Source organism: Acartia tonsa, chromosome 2 (genome assembly GCF_053477335.1).
Source record: "Acartia tonsa isolate MP-2025a chromosome 2, ASM5347733v1, whole genome shotgun sequence".
Classification (NCBI taxonomy): Eukaryota; Metazoa; Arthropoda; class Copepoda; order Calanoida; family Acartiidae; genus Acartia; species Acartia tonsa.
In genome coordinates this window covers 23,239,743-23,247,276 of record NC_137261.1, presented here as the reverse complement: position 1 = coordinate 23,247,276, position 7,534 = coordinate 23,239,743, and positions in this window count along the sequence as shown.

Here is a 7,534-nt window from a genome sequence, read left to right as displayed (position 1 = left end):
GACTTACAAAAAAATGTTAGCGCTTCGCGCAGCTATGATATTTTTTAAACATCAGGTCTAATAATGTTTTCGATATTTTACTCTTTAAAACTCTCTCATAAGAAAAGGGTTAATACCAATCCAAAAACAATTATGCACTCTGGGTAAACAATTTGGGTTTGAGTTAGGAAAGTCGAGCATTATTTCATTACCCTCAAATTTATTCACTTCCTTTGTACTTTTGTACTTTTAACTTTTTACACCTCTTCCCAACCAAGAAACAAAGCGTTGCGTCGCACGTCCCAAGTAGTTCTCCTTTACACCAAATAACCTTAACAAGCTTTAAGATATACAAAATAATATAAGAAATGATAAAGGGTTATAAAGGGGAGAAAAAGTATTTATTCTAAATATGATTAAAATTCTAAAAAGCACTAATAATCAAAAGATTAATGTGTTGTATTTCATTATTAGGTAATAGTTACTAGTTAAAAATACTAGCTAGGACAAAATAAGCTTACTATTCCTTGCAAATAGTTTTAAATCATCTTTATTTCCACCCTTATAAAATGACAGCTAAAATTATTGCATAAAACTACAGTTTTCAGAACTTATGAGTAAAGAATGACTAATATCTATTACAAAAGCTAAAACTTTTATGTTGTAATTTCTTCAATGATATACCTTTTATAATTTCAAATTGTTGAAACTTAATTCGAAAAATAACTTACATACCTTTGGTAAATTTGGTCCTTAGAAGTTATCAATATTTAAGCCAATTTACATGATTCTATACAGGCATTAGAGCCAGCTTTAGATATTATGACAGAAAATGTAGATGCACAGCAACAATCTGACAAATATGGAAGCATTAATTCCAGTATGGCTTTGAAACCGAGTAATATACGCTGAATTAGAACCGGTTATCATCCATACTGAAAAAAAATCATGTATCGTATCGTATTACAGACAATTTTCCACAGAGGTTACAATAATTTTTTATAATTGAAACCAGTTTTTTAGCCCAGGACCCAATGGTCTAACAAAACTGGTTTGATTTAAATATCCACGGAAAGCTGTCTATAATAGGATGCAATAAATAGCTATTCCAATAAAATTAATGGTTAATGTCGAAGTATATTTCTTATTTAAAATAGCTGTTTATTGCTGACTTAAAATCGAAATGCTATTATTCATATGGACATTGATAACTTCTTGAAAATTTGGCAAGGTGCATCATACGTTATTTTCTTAAGATTTTACAAAAGCACAAAATCTTCCTGTGGAAAAAATTGTCCTGGTTAGATAAAACTGAACTTATTTGCCGGGCGTGATTATTATAAAAAAGTAAAGAGGTAAACCAGGAAAAAAAATTACAAAGTTGTATTTGATTCTATACAATAGATATAATATAATAGATAGATAGTTAAATTATTAGTGTTATATGATGAACTAGCAGCTACGCCCCCTAGAAGCCTCTAGGGGCACATAAGGTAAGAGGGGGAAAATTCGACATCATCCCATTTTAAATTTGAGTTTTTAAAAAAATGGGGGGGAGGGGGGTAAAGACACCCTCCCCAAAAATAGTTTAAAACCTTCCCAGGACATATAAGAAGCTTCACTGTAAAGGAGAACAATATCGGTTAAGCTGTTAGCAAGATCCTTCGGGACAGACAAAAAACGCTTACTACTTTATATAATAGGATATAGGATTCTAGGTAAAATACATAACCTCAGAAGCACCCCTGTAAAGGAGAACCAGCTTAGAGGCGATTAGCGAGATCTTTAAATACAAACTAACCCTTTTATGTAAGAATAAATGTTAGGGACAGGGGAAAGTGTCATGAGTGACTTCATAAAAATACATCTAAAAGGGAAGGGTGAGAGGAAAAGTGGGAAAAGAAACCTCTATTTAACAGATGGATAATAGACGCATTATATGACGTCACACATGACACTTTCCGTTGTCAATAAATGTTGCCTTGTCAAATAATATTCTATTTTATCATTTCTAATATCTAAGCAAGACTTTTATTTTCCCCACCTCTTTATCATTCAAAAATATTTCCCCCATATTTCTATCTTTTCCCTTCCTGTCCCTCCCCCTTTTTATTTCCTTTGGTTGTATACATTAAAAGAGAGAATGGGAGAATGGGAGAAAGAGAGAGAGAGAGAGAGAGAGAGAGAGAGAGAGAGAGAGAGAGTTTGATCAATTTCGTGTAAACTGAGTTTTCAGGGTGGACACTAAAAAAGTTAAACCTCAAGAATGAAACAATATAAAATTATATAAAAGATATAACAGTATTGTTTGGGGGTTATTTTTTTTGCAAACAATAGCCTTATCAATATAGAAATTTAATATTACATAACAAATGTAAGAGATATTTCACAAAAAAGCTTAACCCTAACCTAACTTTTGTATACATAAATTATTTGAAATACCATAAAAATCTGAATATAAAGACTCATACTAAGATTTGTAATAAGGAATTAAATCAGTTTACTAATTTGTGAGATCTTAATCGACTTACCAAGAAACTTATTTTCATCGTAAGCGGGCAAGATTATACTTTTAATTGCCCGACGACTGAAATACAATTTAGCACTTTTTATTTTTGTATCTGTGGACAAAACACCTAATTCTAGCGATAAGGTAAATTAAGTTGAGAACAAATTGAAAATAATTAATGCTACTCTAACAAAAAATAAAAATTTGCTTTAATATATATTCATTGAATGACATTATAGAATATTTTTAAATGCTATTAAAAAGTCAAATCTTTCAATGCATGCTTAATATGATATTTTCTATCTTACATTAGTTTACACAAAAAAATAATTATCTAATGTTCATTTTTCTAAAGGATTTTTACTTTTGAACACTATTTCGGAAAAAAAATAAAAAATCCTTTTCTTGCAAGGTGTATACTTCTATGTCATTATTGTATAGTACCTTATCAAACCATCTTTAAATAGTAATCCCTTGAAAAGCTACTTATTGCTTCGCCCTTAGCCTCTGGGTAAAGGCAGGAGATGTCAGGAAAATCCACTAAAACCACCCATGGACATTAATAAAGCTTCCCAAAAAAGTACGACCAATTTGGAACAACAATTTCCAATTTTTTAGCTTCAGATAAAAACCTTACTTCTTTATATAATAGGATATCAAAGGTCTTAGGACAACCATAACATTAGGCTTTAGATTTTTTTTAAAACTTAATGATTTTTAAAAAGTTGAAAGGGGCAAAGAAATGTAAGATAGTGGTCACCCTGTGTATAATATACATATAACAACTTAATACTAGGAGTAGAAGTAGCTTCCAGAGGTGGTGGGAATCATTTTTAAGGGTTAGCATGATGGAGGGGGAGGAGGGAATACCACAGTTTAAATTATCCCATGGAACAAATACAAAGTGTTTATATACTTCATCAATACTTTTTCCAGTTTTATTAATCATTATGTTAATGATAATAACTTGAAAATAAATAAGGGTGTGTTAGTTAAAATTGTAAATAACCAAAATAAAGTCTTTTATGGAGTAAAAATAAAGGCTTATTAGGCCTACTTACTCTTGACAAAAATTAGTTGTTGAAACCTTATTTTCTTCGGGAGAAAAAAAACATTCAGCAGTTTTCAATTAATTTTTCCTCAAAAGCTAGCTGCATTTAAAGTCATTAGCCAAAACAATAACTTTTAAATTTGGTATGGTCCATTAATATTTCCCAAATCATATGCTATGGAAAATATGTTTTTTTAAGGTATGATTTGTTGAAAACTGCTAAACTACTTAAGCCATATAATGGTGGACAACAATGTAATATGTTATCTAAGAAAAACTTTTTGTCATTGTATTATCAATCTTACTTTGAAATATTATTTGTGACTAGTGGACAAGTTTCAGGTTCATTAGTTTTTCTTTCATTGTCATATTCCTGTTCTGTAGGAAAAGTTGAAAGTTATTTTGATTACAATAATTCCCATGTCGCCTTAACTTCTTGGAGAAAGAGATAGGCGTTTGAAGAAAGTTTTTGTTGAACATAGCAACAAATTAGCAAAAAAAGTATTAAAATTAACACGAGTTTTAAAAATCCTTAAATTTTACTCAATATTTACTTTTGATTTGTTATTTTTGGTTATCTTCCACTTTCATATGAACATAGGGTAACCAATAATTTTACCTATTATGTCATCCGTCAAAGCTAGCTTTGTTTCCCTGTTAAGCATTTAAGTTTTAAAAACATTGATAAATGGTTATACCTATTTAAATATTACCATGATATGACCTTTTTATTTGCAGATGTCTATAATGTCACAAGAGCCAGATAATGTAAACATTAGTTTTTACTAAAGCAATGTAGTTAATAAATACTGGAAAAAAAATAATCATAAAATGTGACAATTATTAAATGAAGTGATATAAAGACTATCCAAAAACTAATTTTTTGGCAAATAAAAAAAAAGTGTTTTAAAAAGTGAAATAGAGATTTGATTATTGATTAACGTGTTTGGAAGATTGGTTCAGGGATACATTCCATGCCACCAGGTGTGTGTGAAAGCTTTTCAAACAAGTTTAAAAGAACAATAATGCCATTTAAAAGCGAAGCTTGGTAGAATATTTTTCTACAGTGATAAGACAATGACCAATAAATTTATGTACAAAGAAGATATATAAAGTTTACTATTTGTAGTTAAATCTTTTGTACAAAATCTAATATAGTACCCTAAGTTGTCTCCTTCCTCCCCAGATTTTCTATGTTTATAGAAAGGACACTCCTCCCCCTCCCCTTGTATGTAGCTTAGAATACACCTTAACACCTCAATTATCAGAGGGAGATAAAGAACTTTAGACTGTAAATTATACTGGAAGTCAAGTTTTTTTAGAAAGTTTTCTTATTTGTTAGCATAAAACTTTTGGTAATTTTATCAAATCTTGTTTCTTATGAATGTTTTTTTATTGTTAACTGATTAAACACACGTACTATTGTTCTAATACATTTCTCTTAAAACACCCTGTATTATAAGAAGATAAGTATTTAATTTTACTCACAAAAAGTTTAAGTAAAATAGTTTTCAGATGAATAATTCCTTGTCCCTTAATATGTAAAATTGAATTTGCAGGTTGATTAAAAATCTAATAAACCTTAAAATTAATCTAAACTTATAATATTTTGAAAGTTTTAAAAAACAAACTTTTCAGTATTTACATTGTAGAGTTAAAAATATCAAACATGATGTATATGATATTATTTCTTTTTATGACTCATATTTCCTTTTTAGTCAATTTTGTGGAAAATTAATGAAAAAAGGGAATCAAAGGTAAAGGTTAATAATAGCTTTCATCAGCAAGCACAGCTTTTCCATGATTATTATAGTACGTATGTTTTTGACACATAAATGTTTTTTAATAATTTGGGTAAGTGGAAATGCATTGTTTAAAGAACAGGGCCAACGCATTACAATACTTTTAGAATAAAGTCCTGAAATCAAAGGGTTGATAAAATGCTTAAAATATAATTACTTTTGTATAGGAGAATATTTTTATATTATCAACATATTATGACACAATTTTGGATGATTAATAACAGACATACTTTTAAGCTTTACTTCCATGAGAATATTTATCCTTGTAATATTTTGATGACATAATATTTGGATATTAACCCTTACAGATCGGGCCCCAATTCCCACCTTAATAGATCGGGGGGGGGGGGGGGGGGGCTCAAAGAGCCCCCCCCTCTATCTCGGCTCCTAGTACAGATAAAGACGTAAAATTTTTTTCTGGAGGTTCATGTGTATTTTTAGAGAAAATTACTTTTTATAGTCATAGCAGTCAGACCGCTCCTTAGCCGCTTTTTAGCGGCCAGCCGCTAAATTTTAAAACAGCTGTAGAGCGGCCAATTTTGCAGCTAGGATGACCAAATTTTAGGACGAACTTTTATTTATTATAACAAAAAAATTACTTTTTCTGATCATCGCCGAAAAACGGCAAATAACGAAAACCGCCGTTTTCGGCGGTTACGGCGGTAAAACGGCGGTTGGCGGCGCAAATTAATTTTTTTATCTGTTTATTAATGCTCAAGGATTTACCAAAAAAAATTATAGGTCTCTAGCTGTAATAGAAGCCACGATATTCATGATATATGTCTGTAGTAAAAGCCGGACAAAAATCGGTCATAAAGTCGGTCAGGGAGCGGTCAAACGGTCATAACACCACTTTTCTCAGATGGTCATTGATATCTAAGTATTCACCAAAAAAATTTTAGGTTTCTACCTTATACACAAAAGTCATAATGTAGAAATTAAGATTTATTTAGAATTTTTTCTAATTTTTTTTGCTACCCAACCGACTTTGACCGGACACCACGACCGACACAGACCATATATCTTAATAAAATCAACTCTTGCCGACGTATAATTACTAAACTTAAAAAGTCATGAAGTTACAGCTCTCCATCTTACCTACAAAAAAAATGAGATTGAAAAAACTAGAGGGGGGGGCTCTTTGAGCCCCCCCCCCCCCCCCCCGATCTGTAAGGGTTAACATATATATTTAGCATTTATAAATATCGTATTTTTGTGAGTCATCATAATTGTTTAGAATATTATAGGTCAATTTATAGCAATAATAATTTGATATTGAAAAAAACAAAGAAAAATAAAAAATTTTGGGTATAGTCCTTTTCACGACATCCCTCCATAAGGAGCGATTCTTCGTATTTTTAAAATGGCTTTTTATAGGTTATTTTAGGTTAGGTTAGGTTATATTGTGTTAGGTGATTGCCCCACAGGGTTAGGTAATTGGCCCCGCAGGGTTAGAGCCCCCCGCAGGGGCTAGAAATAGGAGAAAAGCTACTGTGAAAAATACGAAGAATCGCTCCTTATGGAGGGATGTCGTGAAAAGGACTATACCCAAAATTTTAATATTATAAAGTACATTGTATCAATGTATATCATGCATAATGACTATAAATTCATTCTTATATGTATAATATTGAAATTCTTAAATGCTTCAAAGTAGGACACATTGCATTTTTTGCATTAAACAAGGATAAAACTATCATTGATAGCGAAGCAAAACGATGTATTTTAAGAGATTCGTGAGAAAACAGCTGTTTGTTTAATATCCCAGGACGGAATTAATACCATAAAAAAACCTAGTTTTTACCACTTTTATGGTAAAATTTTACCAGCCTATACGATTTAAAAGGTGGTAAAATTTTACCGTAACCGTGGTAAAAACACTTTTTGTGGTACTTTCTCACGCTTTTTACCATCGATTTTTACCACAATTATCGGTAAAATTTTACCAGATTTCCGGTAAAATATTACCATTTTAGGACGCAAATTTATACCAGATTTTGACCAATTTTTACCACTTTTTTGGTAAAATTTACCGCAAATTTCTGTAAGATTTTACCGAAAAAGTGGTAAAACTGTTCAACACCTGGTAATATTTTTGCCCTAAATTGGTAAAATTTTACCAGAAATAGGGTAAATATGGTAAAAATTTACCAAAAATTGTGGTAAAAACGGGTGGTAAAAATCACGAGAAAG